A 19,411-nucleotide genomic window follows, 5' to 3' on the forward strand; every position below is an offset into this window, starting at 1 on the left:
CATTATCCAGTTTTTGTTTTTTTTTTTTGAGGAAGATTAGCCCTGAGCTAACTACTGCCAGTCCTCCTCTTTTTGCTGAGGAAGCCTGGCCCTGAGCTAACATCCATGCCCGTCTTCCTCTACTTTATATGTGGGACGCCTACCACAGCATGGCTTCCCAAGCAGTGCAGAACAAACTCAGGGAGGGAGTCAAACAGACTGAGGACAGGAGGAGTGTGTGCCCTAGCTGACCCTCCTATTTTAGAAATAAAGAAGCTGAGCCCACAGAAGGAAGTCACTTCCCCAGGAAACAGAGAGTGTGGCATAGTTGGAGCTGCCTGACTCTGAGGGCAGTGGGTTTCCACAGTGACACCAAAGGTGATGTGCATGAAGGAGGACGTTAGTGGGGAGAGTGAGGGAAGCATCAGGGATTGAGATGCTGCACCATCATAGCAGAGACCTGGAGGAGGGTCCTATTTCCAGTTCCCTTACTCCTCAATCTAAGCGGTGAGAAGATACTAAAACTTCTCCCCTACTCCACATCCCTCCACTTGTTCAAGCCCTATTCAAGAACGACTTCTTCATGGAACTTCTCTTATTGAGGCATGGCAGTAACATTTATTTTTGTTTCTTTGAATTCTCTCAGTGCATACTCTGTGTGGAATTTGAATTTCCTTGTGCAGGAGGTCATTGTGCAGGTGTCTTCCCGTTGTTTTATGTTGTGTGTCCTTTCTCTCCTATTAGACACACTCACACCCACCCGCACACAGACATACACACTCATTCCCCACACATTGTGAACTGGGTACTCACTCATGAATACTAGAGCTGACTCTGATCCACTGTCTCTGGTTCCTACCTCAGGATCACACTCTCTGCAGTATTTCTACTCGGCTGTGTCTGAGCCAGGTACAGGAGTCCCTGCGTTTACTGCCAGTGACTTCGTGGATGACCAACCCTACATCTGCTATGACAGTGAAGAAATGAAGGCAAAGTCTTGCGTTCAGTGATTGATGGAGGAGCCAAGTTACTCTCATGATGAGACCAAGATCTTTACAAGTTGGATGAAAATTTTCCCCTTAAATCTGAGAAACATGCAGTGATACTACAATCAAACCATGATGCATGGACTGAACAAACAGCACCCACAAAATCAAGTAGCTTGGTGCCTGGGAGAAAGCAGAGGGAAGCACTGCTCACCACCTCACCCCTGTCCCCAGGGACAGGAAGCCTCTTGACAACAGTTCCCATAGGGTCAGGTGGGACAGGCGAGTGTGCACAAGTTATCACATGAGAGTGAAGACTCGCCCAGTCTGGTCACATGGGGAGTGGAGGCTGTTTGCTGTTACTCATGATTTCAGCAGTTCACTGGTCATGGATGTAAGCTTAGCATATATATTTTGGGGGCTGGAGGGGGGAACTACAAGAGTATAATCTAGTGTTTGTCCCCTGAGAGCTTACAATTAATATGGGGAGGCACTCATACTTCTGGGAGCAGTTTGTGGACCCTTTGATGCACCAAGTGATGTCAAGGACTGGGACTTCCTTAAATGTCAAATGAGAAGCAGAGAAAATAGTTTACAAAAGTTCATAGGCGAGACATTCCAGTGGTCAGAGAGAGTTTCATGAATGAGATAAATAGAACTTTGGATAGAACCTGAAGGAAATTTTTGATTTGGGTCAATGAAGAAAATAAATAAATTTCAAGCAGGCAGAGATTAAAGTTCAACAAGGTGTGGGGTGAGATTTTCCAGCTGGGATCTCCTGGGAGCTGAGTTCATAGTAACTCGGGTCACAGGACAAGAGCTCAGGTGAGGAAGAGGATCTGGGTTTCCTCATTTTGATCTAAGAGTGTCTCACCCCAAGGGGCTGAGTAGCACCTCCTGTCCCTGCTCCTTCTGGAGCCAATGAGCAGACATCCTGTTGTGCAGCAAAGTCTGGGAGGGACCCCTGACTGTGGGAGGGCAGGCTGAGAAGCGGCAGGTGAGGTGGGAGGCTGGTGGGCTGCTGGACTCCCAGAGCGCAATTCCCAGGTACCCAGTGTATGTGACAGCCTCTTGATCTAAGGTCAGATCCTTTGCTCGTCTAGGAGGATGCCGGGAGCAGGGCACATGAGATCTAGAAAGTACCAGAGTGCCTGCGGAGTGGGTCTCTTTCTGGTGGGACAAATTTTCTCAGGTCCATCTCCCTCAGGATCTTAAATTTCTTATAAGAGATTAAGTGAGAGTAAGCCAGGACCCAAATCTGAAGGGAGTGTGTGATGTGCATGTGTATGTGTCTGTGTGTCTGGATTCACGTGTGCATATACATATGTATGGGTATTTTTTTCGTCTGTGAGTGTGCATATGTGTGTGTGTGTGTATAAGTGTATACGGGCGTGTGTATGTGTATGAGTTGTGTATTTTTTTTGTCTGTGAGTGTGCATATGTGTGTGTGTATAAGTGTATACGGGCGTGTGTATGCATATGAGCTGTGTGAGGGTGTATGCGTATATAAGCACTCATGTACGTGTGTGTTGCTCTGAGGCCTCCTCATCCTTGGCCCCACCCTGGCCCTTCCCTCATTTCCCCCACCCCTAGTCCACAGGTTGTAAGGGACAGAGCAGCTCTCCATCTGCAGGCAAGTAAGAGGAGGCTCAGGGCAGTGAGTGTTGGAGAATTGGCCCTCATTGCACTTGGAGGAAGGAAATAGAAGGTAAATTGGTGGGTCCTGCTCCCTTTCCAGGATTCTGCTTTAGTAAAAGTCCTTATTATCCTCACTAAGATAGTAAGAGACTTGCATGAGTTAAACCATTCAAACCTCGTAAGAACCCAGTCCCATTTTCAGACAAGGAAACTGAGGCCACTGAGCGGTAACTCATTCTCAATTGGCTAAGCTGTGACTCTAAGGAAACAGTCTGACTCCTGAGCCTGAGTTCCCCCTCTGTTAGGTTGACTCCTGTCCACTGTTCACCTGCCGCATTAAGGGTCACCTCCTCCTGTGGACTCTGACAGCTTCCTTTTCCCTACCAGGCACTGCCTGGTTAGGAATCTATTGCATTTCTCACGCTTCCTATAGATGAGTCCATGGGGTTTGAAGTGACAGGAGAGATGGTTCTGTTGGCTGATGGTTATATTTGCTGGAGGTGGCAGGAATGGAGGGTCACATCTGGGCTGTATGGAATCAATGGTGTTTATATTTGGGGTGTGAGGTGGGCTATCCTGAAGGGGTAATAACCAGCAATGCCATGCAGAGTTTATTCATCACTGTTTTGTTTCACAGCCCGAAAGCACAGCCCCACAAGGACATGAGAGATGGAAGGGTTCACTCCTTCTAATCCTGCTGCCCCTGACTTTTCTTCCAACTGCCTCCCTGGTAACATCTGCTCTCCACCGTGAAAACATGAGGAGAGCTCTGGTCATATCCCTGCTCATGGGCACTTCCTCTGCCTGCTGCTCCCTACTGGGGCCTCCTGGATAGAGTGAGAGAAAAACAACTAGGATCGGAAGAGAACTTGATGTCTATGCTGGTAAGGAGAAAGCAGGATGTCTGTCTTCAGGAAAAGGAAGGGCTGCCCTAGAGAAGAGGAGTGAGAGGAGTTCCTGGTGGACCTTTAGATTGGCAGCCTCTGTTCCTTGCCATGTGGGTCTTTCGCTTCATCAGAGCCTGCAGGAAGAGAAGACAGTAGACAGACTAGCAAGACATAAGTCACAATCTTATATGATTCTAATCATGGAAGTGCCATCACTGTGGCCACATTCTGTTGGTGATAAGCAAGTCACAGGTCCCTCTCACACTCAAGGGGAGGAGATTCCACAAGCGACTGATCACCAGGACGTGGGGATATTTGGGCACCATCTTAGAATCTGCACAGGGTTGTTCCAGGTCAGAGAAAGCAGGAACCAGAGGTTGCAAGGCCTCTGCACTACATGTGTTCGTGCACAGGACAGACAGTCACTGAACAAGATCATTGTAACTGTGAGTCCTGTGTTAGACAACGTGATCTGCAGAGCTGAGCTGTGTTTATCAAAGGTGGTTCTGGATATAAGAATTATAGTGTCATTGGAAAGGTTTCTCTCGAGTTTATGTGAACCTGAGAGAGCATCCTCTCGGAATGTTTCCCCCTTTACTTTCAGACCTCCCACGTCTCTAGGAAAACATCATCACTAAACTGAATTGGTTTTTCTTCCACGTGTCATCCTGGCAGGCAAATCCTGGGTCCCACTGTTTCTTCCAGCTGGCTTTCATACAGGATCCCACAAAGTCACTTCTTCTGATTCCACTTTGTTGGTTTCTTCCCCTTCATCCAGGTGATTTCTTTGAGATTTTATTTCTCTTGTATTGATTAGTCAGCTACATTAGGAAATGAGTGTTCTCTGACTAAACTCCCCATTAATCTTTGGACCAAATGGGTGAAGTTTCCTTTCCAGGTCTCAGCTCACTTCCCAACTTCCCACACAGGGACGAGAAAAAATTAGTGGGGCTCCTGGAAGGCCATAGATTAGCACAGTTCCTCCTCATGACAAGACATTTAGGTCACAAAGGGATGTACTTTAATTGTCTTTGTGCAGTGGGTGGCACAACATCTGGTGCATAGTAGGCACTCAATAGGTACTTATAGAACTCCACTAAATTGAACTCCCTGCCAATCACCCAAAAACTTATGAACCCGCCAACTACTCCTTAAGCTATGGGCCCAAAGCCCTTGTTTCTTCAGGTGGGATGCTGACCATCTGGGGCCTTCTCTTTCCCTCTGCATTTTTCACACGCTCCTGCTCCCATGACAAGCAGTTGAGTTTTACACTCAGAACTCTGGTCCTTTCAAGCCTTTTTCTCCATCCTAATATCTTCACTATTGTTCCTGCAAAGGTTTTCCCTGCCCACCCCCGCTTCTTCTCCATGTATCTCTGTTCATTCTCACATTTCAACCAGAGAGATTCTTCCTAAATGCGGATCTGATTAGGGTGCTCCCTGGCTTCATTGCCACCATGTGCTGCATGTTGTTCTCAGGTTAAAAGCCAAGGTTCTCCTCAAGTTGAGATGGCCTTTGAGATCTGGAGCGTGGTCACCATCCACTCCTGCTTTTTGTCACTGTGCTCTTCTCTAATCTCCACCCTGATCTGCTAACACTCCTCCACACTTGCAACGTATTTTCTCCATCTGAGCCTTTGTTTGTGATGCTCTTTCTCTAAAAGGCTTCCTTTGCCCACTTACTTGGATTAAGTCTATTCCTTAATCCAAGGTCCCAGGTCTCAGTCTTGACTTTGATTCCTCCTGGAAGCTGTTTCCCAACCACTAATTATAACATGTTGCATGTGCCAGGTTATTCAACCCCATTGTGAATTCCTTGTTTCTCTTACTGAGCCCAGCAGAGAGTCTCTGTCTAGTTTAACTGCCTAATAAATGTTTGCTAAATGAATGTGGATTTTTCTTTGGTAAGTCAGAATTTATTTTGAATGAGTAATACATGCACAAGGTTTTAAAAATTCATATAATTTAAAAGGGTATACAGTGAAAAGTAAATTTCATCCTGTGTCTGATCGACAATTCTTCCCAATTCCTTCCCTGGACATAATCACTGTTACTAGTTTTCACAGTATCAGAGAGAGATTTCCCTTTTTATCAGGTGGTATTTTACCACACATTCTATTTGCATCTTTGTTATCAATTAACAATATATTCTGAGATTGTTCTTTTTTTTACATATAAATCTGGTTCAGTTTAGGATATTGATAATGAGAATTCTGTCATTCCTGGTTTTTAAAAATTTACTAAGTATAGCATAAATCATTCTATTCCATAGTAATAGTATTTTATCTAGTCACAGGGTCACCCAGATTAATAAGTTCTTTTATTGTCCAGCCTCCCTCGAGGCTAGTTGTGTTTGTCTGACTAGGTTCTGGCCAATCAGATGAAGCAGATGTAAAGTTGTAGGTTTTGTCCTTAAAGGGAGGAAACTGTACCTCCTTCTCTGCTTTCCCTGCCCTGCTCATGGACCATGGACATGCTCTTAGGTACCTTGGGTCATGCTAATAAGGACAATATCCCAGGGACAGCAGAGAAAGAAGGTCATAGGAACCTGGATGCCTGGACAACCTCATGGTGCAGTCACCCTTGCAGCCCTGGACTGCCTGCCTCACTGGCATGTGAGACACATAGAAGCTTCATCCTGTTTAGACCACTGTTATTTGGGTTTCTACACACAGCTAAACTAATACATATAGAGAAAATAGGACTTCTGAGGAGTGGGTGGCTGTGGTGGTCTCTTCTGAAGATGAGCAGAGAGAGATTTATAGAGTTCATCAATGTGGGCTCCCTGGGACCTTATTCTACATTGGAGAAAGGGGTGCTGGACCATAGAGGGCAGCACAGGGACATTAGAGACTGTTACTTTCCTCATCTTTCTAGCGATGTGCACCTGGTTTGGAGGGGTGTTTGGGCTTGAGGGATGTTAGATTTGGGAGTCTCTGTTTCTTCACATCCCTTCATGTCCTTTTTAAAGAGGGATCCCTAGTTCATTCCAGCCAGGATGAGAATCGCTGCTGGAGGTCTCTTCCTCCTCCTCCTTCTGTCTGATAGCAGGGACTGTGGAGGTTGACATCTAGAGAAGCAACCTCTCAGGTAGACAATAAATGCAGGGTTATTTGTGATTGGGTTCCATGGGGAGTCTGTGCTTCCCCAACCTAGCTTGGACAGCCAGCCTTGAGACACTTGATCCCAGTTTCTATATATCCTGTTGCCTTGTAATCCAAAAATATATATTTCATCACTTCACTATATTCTGTTGTTACCAGCAAGTCACTAGGTCCAACTTAGTTTCCAAGGGTGGGTATTATGCAAAGGCTGGAATACCAGAGGATGGGAACACTGGGGGACTCTTAGAGCTGGCAAACCACAGGGTGACTTTGGGAACCAACTGAATGCATAGCCTCCACAGAGCTGTGGCTATGAATGCAGAGACTAGAATAAATACAGAGCTTAGGTTAAATGGATTTGGTACTCACCCCAAAAGAATTAGCATCAAAATTATGATCCCAGAAAGGTGACCCAGTCTTCTAGGTAATTTTGGGATTAAAAGATGGAAGTTTTAGGTGAAAACCTAAAGAGATAAGGAAGTGAAAAGAAAGCCAGCAGTTCTGATAGTGAATGTTGTCTCTTATTTCTCAAATGGACCGCAGAATTTGCATAGGTATTTTGGGTTAATAGTTGCATGGTTTAATAATCAGCACGACCTTAAATATCTTAGGAAATATTATAATGCACCACAGGATGAGAGAATCACATGACCCAGAACTGACCAATCAGGTTGTACCACATCTGCCTAGCAACAGGGATTGGTCCAAGGATGATAATCTCTGGTACTTTGTGTATGGACACGTGAGAAAGATGCCTATCTTTCTGTGGAAGTTGTTAAAGTGGGATAATGTGAGGGGGGGTTGGAGCTTGTGGCTACCTTCCCTAGGAATAGGGAGAGAGAGAGATAGCATCTGATGACAAGTTTGAGTCCCTGGATCCAATCATGTCTTAAGTCAGCCTCACCCCTGGCCTTCCCAGGTAAGTCGACATGTTAAATCTCTTTGCCTGAACCGTTCACTCACAACTAAAAGAGTCTTGCCATAGTAATGCAAATATTATTTGTTTTTTATGAGGGCCCACAGAATTTAATGTTGTCTCCATCCCAGCTGCAATGACTAGAAGTGTAGCCTTGGACACATTACTTACATTAACCTTTCTAATCCCCAGGGTCCTTGTCTCTAAAATGAGCTTTGAGCTATTTTAGGGATGAGTGATAGAATAAATGTGAAGTGCCAGCACTTGGCACCTGGAAAATCTTCAACATATTACAGCTCTTAGATCATTTCTAAGCTGCACTATTAATTTAATAGCTTTGAAGGAAAAAGTTAAATCTATATAAAATGTATGCAGTGTTTTTGGCTGATTGGCATACCATAAATTTATCCATTCACTCATATAATATGTTCCCATCAATACCCAAATTTTAAGATTTCATAATTTGAGAAATCTAAAGAATCTGAGCGTTCTCTGAATTGCTTTGGCCACAGGTCGTTTTGCACAGTGTCACTGAGACACCTGCTGCCACACTCTGCTCTTCAGAACTTGTTTGTGACCTTGATCGTTTTACCACTTTCAAGATCACCTATGTCCTTTGACAGCATATTCAAAGACAAGGGATTCCTTCTGAATTGTCTGTTTGGTTAAACTTTCTCATTTTATTTTCTCTAATTTCATGTACATGTTGCAGTAATAAGATTAATAATAACAGCAAACACTGGCACAGCACTTACTATGTGCTGGCCACTGTTCCAAGTGCTTTCAAATATCAGCTCATTTAATTCCCAACCTCTGAGTTATCGTAGTTACTTTTACTAACCTACAGTTCAGGTGTAAGGAGACTGGGGTACTGAGGGAGAAAGTAACCTATCCAAAGTCGCAAATGTAATTGAAACAGTTTCTTTGAAAGTGAACTGGAAACTATTGAATGATACCTGTTTGTATCACAAATTGGTCAAACCGAACTCTGTTGATTTAACACATACATAAAATGGTCTAGAATATGGCAACTTCTGCCCATTATAATACATTGTAAGGCATGTGATAAACAACAATTTTACCCCTGTCTTAAGGAGAAAGATGGAAGTGTGCTTTCTCGAAATTCTGCTTTCTTCCCTGCGTGGGTCCTCTATTGTAGCTGAATGTTGCTTCATGACAAAGTACAGAAGTGCAGCCATTCTGCTCAGGATGAATAATCACTTTGCAGAATTTTATTCTCTGAATTTGATTTCAGACTCTTCTGCATACATGATAGCCAATATTCCATTATCCTATAATCACTCGAGACCTTTTAAGTGGCAGCTACGAATCTAAATCTAGGTTAAATCCAATCGAATGCACTGCTTCCAATGCAGGGAATCAGCCGAGGTGACAATCAGATAAACAGTTCCTGCCGGTTACTGGCCCCCTCACACATGCATAAGCAACACCAGCTGAGGACAACTTTGTCTCTGTGGTCGCACCCCGCAAGAATCTTCCAAACCTTACAGTTTCAGAGATGTGAAAACCCAAACCCTTTAGTATCCAGGAGCTGATGCAGTGTTGTTGTCAGAAGAGACTGGAGATTCTTGCTTTGAATGTGCTTCCTGAGCCAAACCAGCCATGGACCCTCAATCACCACTTTCTTGTGAGGTGGAGGATTTTAACCCCAGACTCCCTGGACTGCAGTCCCCTTCACAGTGCTCTCTACTTTGCAAAAAGAAAGAAGAGCTCTTCCCTTATTTTTCTTCCCTTACAAATAACACCCAGATTTTCCTCTGGAGCAAGCCCAGGGTAAAATCAGACAAAAAGACGTTTTTTTTTTAAAAGTTATTAAAAATTGAATGCCAGCCTTTTTCTAGGCCTTCCAAGTGAGCAAACTAGCCATAGTCTGTGCCCCTTGGCTCGGGAAGCTTATAAACGCCAGAGATTATTCAGATCTTGTGAACGGAATTCAGGCTTCCAGTAAGATATTTTAAAGCTCCTTATCATGTTTAAACAAACAACAAGCAGTGACACCCTCAGGGGTAGCTTACTTCTTACATATAATCTGTTCAGCACTTGACGCTAAATTTTTAAGAATCTTCACGGTTTGAAAACTGAGGGAACGAAACCGTTACTTCTGGCAGGTAGAGATCTACCTTTATCTTAGGTGAGTGGATGCTGAGAAAAAGGTGTTATGGTTTTCTAATATTCCTCTTTGTAAGGCCTTGGTCGGGGTACTAGATATCTCATGTCAATAAAATGGTGACAACTAGACCATGCTTCACGTCATTAAAGGGCATTTCTTTCCCTCACCTAGGAAATACTCTCAATGATAGAGATTGGATTTGTTGGGTCAGGGACAGTGGCAGCAGATACTCCATGGCGATTACCGAGTCTCAGGAGAAGAGATTCCTGGTTGGTGTTAAGGAGACAGTCCTGCACAAAGTGTAGCCTGAGAGTCCAGCAGACAGACAGCTGTGTTTTCCTGCTTTATTACTGACTCGGTGAGCTACTCGCCGTCCACATACAGAGTCATGCAATTAACGTTGAAATGGTCAAAGGTGGATGGATTTCCAGTGTAATGTCTCTAAAGCCATTATTATATGCAATTGCTAGGGCTTATTATCCTGTATGGATACACCTGGGTTCCCACAGGGGTGCTGGGCATTTCATCAGGATCTTAGAGCACAGGTGGGCTCTTTTAGAATTGGAGTAGCACGCCATGGCCCTCAGCCTTACATTCTGGGATGCAGGGTTCCTGGGTTTCCTCCTAAATGTGGTCTTCGAGAATGATGGTAAATTTCAGGCTATGGAGAAGAAATGTCAAAGGAGAGGAATCATAGAAACTCCTAACCTGGCAAGAGGACTAATTTTAGGTTTGAGACTCTGACCAAGGAGGATATAGAAGCTGAATTTAGGGCCACATTTGGAGGACATATGGAAGGTAAGTTTTATATAGGGCCAGGTGCACAGTGTGATTCCAGAATCTCAGTGTTGACATCGTTCCCGAGCTTAAACTGCCAGTTCTCCAAAATGGAATGCCATCCCTTCTCCCTCCCCTCCCAATCTCACCTCCTCTCAGGCACCTCCACATATCATGTGAAGCATCTCCCTAGACGGCAACTTTCTGTGCACAGTTGCACCTGGAGAACGCACTGCATTGCACCTGTTTTCACACTGTACTGCCACCAGCTGCCTGTGTACTTCCCCAGACACCTGTGGGCTCCCTCTCTGTATCTCTAGTGCCCAGCACCAATGAGGCTTATTGTGCACTTTATTTTCATTTTCATCATATACCATTGTAAAATAGTACTACCAAGCTTATAATGAACTGTAAAGTTTTTTTTGGCTTAAAACAACAGAAATTTATTTTCCAGCAGTTCTGGAGGCTGGAAGTCCGAGATTAAGGTGCCAGCATGGTCAGCTTCTGGTGAGAGCTCTCTCCCTGGCTTGCAGATAGATGGTTGCTTTCTCACTGTGTGCTCACACGGTGGAGAGGGGAAGCTCTCTGGTGTCTGTTTTATAAGAGCACTAACCTCATCATGAGGGCCCCACTCTTATGATCTCATGGAATACTACCTTCCAAAGGCCTCATCTCCAAATACCATCACCCTGGGGGTTAGGCTTCAATATATGAATTTGGGGGTGGGACACAATTCGGATGAACGCTCAACTTTCCTGGACAGACATGATTAATTCCCTGCCCCAACATGCCTCACCTGGGATTTTTACTTCCTATCAGCAGCCATTTTCAATGCTTTAAACAGTTTCTTGTGCTTATCCCCATGTTCTTTTTCAAATTATTTTTATTATGGAGAATTTCAGATGCCCAAGTAGTAGAGAGAATTGTGTAATGAACCCTTATTACTCATCATCAGCTTCAACAATTTCCAACATTTTATCATCGTTTCATCCATTCCTCCCACTCATGTTTCCTGGAGTATATTAAAGGCAAATCCTATACATATAATTTCACGGTTAAATAGTTCAGTATGCATCTCTTACTGATAAGGGTTATTTTTTTTTTAACATAACCACCATGCTATTATCACACCTAACAAAGTTATCAAAAATTGTCTAATTTCACTTAATACCTAGTGCATGTTCAAATGTCCTTTGGTGTCTTCAGTGTATCTTTTTCAGTTGATTTGTTTGAAGCAGATAGTCTCTCTCTAGTCTCCTTGCTTCTGTAAAATACCACCCACCCCATCTTTGTTTTCAAGCCTTTGATTTGTTGAAGAAACCAGGTCATTTGTCCTGTAAAATGTTCCACATTCTGAACTTGGCTAAGGGCTTCCTCCTGGTGTTGTTAACTTGTTTCTCTATCTCTTGTATTTCCTGTAACTCACAAAGGATATGCTGATGCATGCGTGTCTATTCTACCTTTTACTTTACCAATTTTCCGTTCATGTCCCGCTAAGGACAAGTCACAGGACATTCTGAGACCTCTGGAGGAGGCAGTGATGCTGTCATTTATCATATTCTGCCTCAAGCTTCTGCTCCATTTGGTGTAGTGAATATAGAAGAGCTACAGAACCGGCCACACCCTGCACCTGGACCAGCCCTCCTCTAAAGGTTCTGGAGACACTTACTTCCCTCTTTTATCTAAAGGGCAAGTCCTGGTTCCTCATTACCTTTGCAGGTGATGCTGGACCTCCGTTGCTCCGTGCATATTTGCTGCGTCAGCAAGACAGAGACATCTGTGCTACTCTGATACAATAGCAGGTCCATGGTCAAGGATCTGAGCTTGTTAGAAAGTGGCAGTCCCTGGAGCTCAGTGCCTGGCATCAGCCTGTTCTTCTGAAGAGCAGATTCAGACCTGCTGACCCAAATCCCTAGTCTGATAACAAGAGTGGAGGGAAGGAGCCTCCAGGGCATCTAGCTCTGGGTCTCAGCACATTTCCAGGCTCTGGCTACAACTGCTCACCAGGCTTTCCAGCCCCTGCAAAGACCCTCTCAAGCATTTCCAAGAGCACCAAGTGGTTACTTCCAAAGTTACTTCTTAATTCTCCATTTTCTTCTCCAGTATACTCCCACAACTTATTGATGTTCTTCCAGGCAATACACCTTTTCCACTTTGTTATGCTAAACAACATAACAGTTTATTCAATCCATTCTCAATGAAAAAGTTTTAATTTTTCCCCCCTGATAATGGCTTCCCACTCTGCTGTGTTTAACCTTTCTTTCCTACTGGATAGTGGGTTCCTTAATAATTAGCTGGGTGTAGTCCATGATTTTACAGTTACTTCATGTTACCAGTACAGTCTTGCTGCAGTATAAAAAAATTAATCCTGTTAGAACTTTAATCTCAAATTTGATATGAAAGTTCAAATCTTGGTGTCTTAGTTGGCTTCGTCTGCCATAAGAAAATACTATAGATGGGATGGCTTAAAGAACAGAAATTTATTTCCTCACAGTTCTGGAAGCTGGAAAGTCCAAAGTCAAGGCAGATTCGTTCCTGGGGAAACCTCACTTCCTGGCTTGCAGACGGCCGCCTTCTCACTGTGTCCTCACATGATGGACAGAGGGAGCAAGCTCTCTGGCATCTCTTCTTCTTTTTTTTTTTAATATATTTCTTTGGCTTGATTTTTTTTTTAAGATTTTATTTTATTTTATTTTTTTCCTTTTTTCTCCCCAAAGCCCCCTGGTACATAGCTGTATATTCTTCGTTGTGGGTCCTTCTAGTTGTGGCATGTGGGACGCTGCCTCAGCGTGGCTTGATGAGCAGTGCCATGTCCGCGCCCAGGATCCGAACCAATGAAACACTGGGCCGCCTGCAGCGGAGTGCGCGAACTTAACCACTCGGCCACGGGGCCAGCCCCTGGCATCTCTTCTTTTAAGGGCACTAATGCCATTATGAGGGTCTCACCCTCATGACCTCATTTAACCCTAATTACCACCCAAAGACCCCATTTCCAAAAACTGTCATATTGGAGGCTGAGGTTTCAACATACAAATTTGAAGGGACACAAACATTCAGCCCATTACACTTGCCTGCTCTGCCAAGTAAGTTAGTGCTCTGAATCTGGCTGTTGGTGAAGGGTATATATTAGTTAGGGTAAGTTAGTTGTTATTACAAATAAACCCCCAAATTTCAGTGATTTAACATAATAGAGATTATTTTTGCCTATAAGCTGCTCAGTGTGGTCCTAACTGAGCAGTGTGTTGGGCGGTTGGAGGCAGCACTATCTGCTCCACACAATCATTCAGGGATTCAGGCTGACAGAGTTTGTACCACGTTCATTATGTGGTTCCTAAGGTTGCTGTGGTCATCTTCATCCAGAAGAAGAATGAAGAGCATAGAAGAGCATGTTTGTGGATGTTATTGATTTATAAATCTTCACTATAGATATTATGAATAATAACAATTTTCCCTATTTTTTATACCAAAATTTCAGATACAGATAGTAAGGTTTTTAAGTCTTTTTACTTTATCATTTCTGGCTTTTGGATATGTTTAGAAAGGCCTTTGCTATCATAATGTTATAAAATATTTACTTTGAACTTTTTAGGTGGGGGGAAGGGGAGAAGAGGGCAGAGATGGAGGGGAGAAGGAATGTGAAAGTGAAGGAGGAGGCACGGAGAGTAGGGGAGGGGAGAAGAAGAGAAGGATGGGTTAGTGTTCTAGCATGCTGACCTCTTGTTTTATAATTTAAAGAATGTCCAGGATTCATAGGCCAAGGCTTATGTGCTTTGTAGAGCCCTTGAGGAGTCTGGTTTTCCAAGATTGCCTACTTCATACCCAGCAGCTTCCATGAGCTGAAGGCAATTCTCTGGAGAGTGGGGCAGTTGTGATTCTTTAGTAATAACACTGATAGCAGCTGAGGCACGGGTGTACCAAATCTTATTGGGGTACCAAAACCACCAGCTACAGTCCATCTTTTGCACTAATCAGTTCCACTTTCTTCTTACATTAGTCACTCTATGTGGGCACAGCTTCTCCAGAATTCTGTTAGTTCACAATTTGTAGGAAACTTAGCAAAGGACAAGTAAGACCATTAGTGGAATGAAGTAACTCCTTCCCTCGTCCCCTGGTTTACTGGCATGAGGAGCCCAAAGAGAACAGGTGGTAGCCATAGCTCTCAGTTTAATGGGACTCTTAGATTGTTACTGTGTTCCCTGTTGAAAGCATTTTCCTCTGGGAACCTGAACTTCTAGAACAGTAGAGCCTGTTGAGAGGATGGGAGGCAGAAACACCCCAAGTGAATTACTGGGAGTGATGGTGAGTAGAGTCAGTCCTGTTCCATACTTGGTTGTAATACCTACTTATTCTACGCTTTGAGGTCACAGCATCATATAATTGTTGTTTATTTAAACCTTTGTGTATAATTCATCCTGCAGGACAGCACCCATCCTTGCAGGGTGTCACCTTCAGCATGGTTCTGCTGCTACAATTTCAAGAGGTCTTTCCACTGCTCTGTCAGCTGGGAGCTTCTGTATGGTGTGGTATGGGGTAGGATCAGTGGATCTCATGATCAGATGCTCACTGCCACACTACCTTTGTTGTGAAGTAGGTTCCTTAGTCTGGGACTTCTGTACAGTCCCGTATTAGAAGATCTCACCTATGTGACTGCTTGGATAATGGTTCTGAATGAGACACCTTGGGAAGGAGGGACAAACCCATGCCCGGTATACATGTCAATCCAGATTAGGCTAAATCTTTGATTTTTCAGGGGCAGAAGAGTAATAATGTTATTTATTGGCCTCCATGGGGTTGATATAGATTGGAATTTATTTGTTGCTGGAAGGTCACATATCAGTTTTTGCAATAACTATATCAACTGTGGTGAGAGGGAGCCCATGCTGTTGGGCCCATGTATAGTTACCTTCTTTGCCACCATGCATACTCTTTCATGAGCCTGTTGTCCAAGCTCTGGGATGTCTAAGGACAGAGGCTGTCATCCTGTGCACTTAGCTGTTTAGTGTTTCTGGTATGGTGGGTAATTTCTGGTGAGCATTAACACTTGATACAAAAGATCCTAACACTTTGTGTCTACTATATGCCTCTTCCCAAGATATCCTTGTCCCTGATCTTCCAATCTTGCTTCTTCAAGGACCCTGATCAACTGGATAAGCCATTGCCCCTGCTTGTGAGTTTGTACATGTTCTTATCTCAGGCCACTTTTGTGTCTACACAAAGCGGATGAATTGGAGCACTACCTGACGTTCTGCCCATTGGGAGGAAGTTCGCTTGACACTGTGTGTGGTCATCCCTGAGTAGTGCAATCCACGACCGGCTCACACCAACATAGTGAGGTGACACATCTGTGAGCCAAGCTCACGTTTTTTCCCTCTTAGGTCCTCTGGTCATAGGAACTCCCCGTTAGATCATAGGTAAGGGCTGAGGAAAAAGCAAAGGTATGACAGTGGTAGGTGACATGGAGGTCTGAAACATTTGTTATACAACTAATTAGTGGCAGATATTTTCTGCTTTGTGTGCATATAGTCTCTGTCATAAGTACTTAACTCTGCTGTTGTAGTGCAAGAGCAGCTATAGACAACACCTAAAAGAACAGATGTGTCTGTGTTCCACTACCACTTTATTACAAGAACAGGCAGTGGGCTGGATTTGACCCATGGTCTGTAGTGTGCCGACCCCCGTGCTAGTCCAATCCTGGATGTACTACTTCCATCTTAGAGTGGATTGCTGCTGGGGCCTGACAGTACCCAGGTCACGAAAGGCACCTGCGTCCCATGATCAGATTCACCATCTCTCCAAGGGCCCAGCAACAATGTGGGAGCTGTTTGTTGAATGATGTATAGTTCTCTGCAGCAGATGGCCATGCTTGTTGCCTCAGAGGGCTGGGGGTCTGTGTTGAACACCCTCCTATTGGGAATTGCCAGATATACCAGATTCCACATGGCAACTTTTCCTACCACACGTACCTCTAGCACTATGACATCTGCTGGGTCAGATGACCTAAGTAGTAAGGCTAGTTACTATAGCCTGGACATGCTTCCACTTAAAACCAGCAACTTTTATGTTACCTGATATACAAGTCAGAAAAACATTGCCATAGTATGGGACATGCTTCCTCTAAACTCTGAAGAGAGCTACCGAATGTGGGACTTGTTTGTTAGTGGCAGAAGATAAAATGTGCAATACCCTGTCCTTTACTTCTGAGAGGATGTTCCACCATGCCCCAGACCACTGGAATCATCAAACTTTAGCCTTGTGGAGAGGCCTCTGAATCTTTGAAGAGTTTTAACAACCTACCATTGGGATGCATTCATGTAACCAAAGCATCCAGAGTACTTTCCAATTCTTGCTCCTCAGAGTCTAATAACACGACGCTATCAATATGTTGGACCAATGTGATGTTCTGTAGAATGTCCAGGTGGCCCAGTCCCTTTTTTTTTTTGAAAATATTCCTTACTGATATATAGAAATTATCTTCCATTTTTTAAAAAAATGTTTTTCCAGCGTTATTGAGATATAATGAAACATAACGTTGTGTACATTTAAGGTGTGTAACATGATCATTTGATATATGTATATATTGCAAAATGGTTACCACAGTAAGGTAAGTTAACTCATCCATCACTTCACATAGTTACCTGTGCGTCATGTGTGTGTGTGTGTGTGTGTGTGTGTGTGTGTGTGTGGTGAGAACATTTAAGATCTGCTCTCTTAGCCACTTCCAAGTATACGATACAGTATTGTTAACTATAGTCACTATGCTGTACATTAGATCCCCAGAACTTATTCATCTATAACTGGAAGTTTGCACCCTTTGACCAATGTCACCCATTTCCCCCATGCTCAGCCCCTGGCAATCAGCAATCTACTCTCCCTTTCCCTGAGTTCAGCCTTTTTAGATTCCACATATAAGTGAGATCATACAATATTTTTCTTTCCATGTCTGACTTATTTCACTTTGCATAATGCCCTCAAGCACCATCCATGTTGTCAAAAATGGCAGGATTTCCTTCATTTTATGGTTGAATAATATTCCATTATATATAAATACCAAATCTTCTTAGTCCATTCATTCATTCAAGGGCACTTAGGTTGTTTCCAGGTCTTTGCTATTATGAATAATACTATAATCGACATAGGCCTGTAGATATCTCTTCAAAGATAGTGATTTTATTTCCTTCACATAAATACCCATAAGTGGAATTGCTGGATCATATGGCAGTTCTATTTCTAATTTTTTGAGGAATCTCCATACCGCTTTCCATAGTGGCTGCACCAACTTACCTTCCTGCCAACAGTGCCCAAGGGCTTCCTTGTCTCCACATCCTCACCAATCCTTGTTAGCTCTTTTCTTTTTGATAACAGCCATTCTAACAGGTGGGAGGTGATATCTCATTATGGTTTTGATTTCCATTTCCCTCTTCTTTAGTGATGTTGAGCATCTTTTCATGTATCTGTTGGCCATTTGGATATCTTCTTTGGAAAAAGGTCTATTCAAGTCTTTGCCCATTTTTTAATCAGATTATTTGTTTTTTTTTTCTATTGAGTTGTATGTGTACCTGATACATTTTGGATATTAACCCCTTATCAGATATATACTTTGCACATATTTTCTCCCTTTCTACACATTGCCTTTTCATTTTATTGGTCGTTTCCTTTGCTGCGCAGAAGCTTTTTAGTTTGAGGTAGTCCCACTTGTTGATTTTTGCTTTTGTTGTTTGTGCTTTTGTTGTCATATCTAAAAAATCATTGCCAATACCAACGTCAAAGAGTTTTTTCTCTATGTTTTCTTCTAAGAGTTTTATGGGTTCAGGTCTTATATTTAAGTGTTTAATCTATTTTGAGCCAATTTTTGTGAGTGGTGTAAGATAGGGGTCCAATTTCCTTTCCTTCTGCATGTGAACATCCAGTTTTCCCATTACCATTTATTGAAGAGGCTATTCTTTCCCCATTGAGTATTCTTGGCTCCCTTGTCAAATATTAATTGACTATATGTGCATGATCCAATCTGTTTTTTCTACACCAATAAACATTTCTCCAGTTCTCAGTGGACAGAGCCTGGGAGTCCTACACTTTAATTCAATTCCAACACTTCTACCTGGAGATAGCATTGAATCCCACAGATTAAGGGCTCAGTCCTACAAGATTGCCCTCACTTCTCTGGCCAGTTGCAAGTCCAGGTAGTTACCTGTGCTCTGAACAACTGGCTATAAATCAGAGGTTCCCCGGACCCCCTCCTCAAGTTCAATTAATTTGCTAGAGCCACTCACAGAACTCAGACAAATATTTACTTATGTTTACCAGTTTAGTATAAAGGTATTATAAAAGACACATATGAACAGCCAGATAAACAGAAACATATGGAGAGGTCCACAGGGGTTCTAGCATAGGAGCTTCTGTCATTGTAGAACTGGGGTGTGCCACCTTCCTGGCACATGGATGCATTCACCAACCTGGAAGCTCATCCAATCTTGTCTAAGAGTTGTTTTAGAGCTTAACTTTAGCACCCCCCACCTTACCAGTGGTTGGTGGGTGGGCCCGAAAGTTCCAACCCTCCAATCAGTTGGTCTTTTTGGTGACCAGCCCCATCCTGAGTTTATCTAGGAGCCCCACACTAAGTTATCTCGTTTGTATAAACTCAGATGTGCCAAAAAGGGCTCCTTATGAGTAACAAAAGACACTCCTATCACTCAGGAAATTCTATGGGATTTAGGAGCTTTGTGCCAGGAACCAGGGACAAGGACCTAATGTATTTCTTATTATACCACACATGGCTTATTAGCAGGCTCTCCTTTCTGTTCCATTGGTCTATGTGTCAGTGTTTATGCCAGTACCATACTGTTTGGATTACTAAAGCTTTATAATGGAGCTTGAAATCCGGAAGTGTTGCCTCCAGCTTTGTCCTTTTTTCCTCAGGATTGCTTTGGCTACTTGTGGTCTTTTGTGGTTCCATAAGAATTTCTTCTTTCTACCTTATGATGAGCAGGAGAAGTAACA

The 19,411-nt window shown here is 43.4% G+C and overlaps 1 long non-coding RNA gene across 3 annotated transcripts in view; it reads left to right on the top strand.

The window, feature by feature from the left end:
* The window catches only part of LOC139045982 (uncharacterized), a 33,446-nt gene extending 14,743 nt beyond the window's left edge, over window positions 1-18,703 (top strand). For all 3 annotated transcript variants that reach the window (XR_011505540.1, XR_011505539.1, XR_011505538.1), the window contains exon 4: window positions 844-18,703. This is a non-coding gene — a long non-coding RNA (uncharacterized lncRNA). The remainder of the gene's footprint in view (window positions 1-843) is intronic.
* The last annotated feature ends 708 nt before the right edge of the window (window positions 18,704-19,411 follow it).

The sequence above is a fragment of the Equus asinus genome, chromosome 8, assembly GCF_041296235.1.
Source record: "Equus asinus isolate D_3611 breed Donkey chromosome 8, EquAss-T2T_v2, whole genome shotgun sequence".
Taxonomy (NCBI): domain Eukaryota; kingdom Metazoa; phylum Chordata; class Mammalia; order Perissodactyla; family Equidae; genus Equus; species Equus asinus.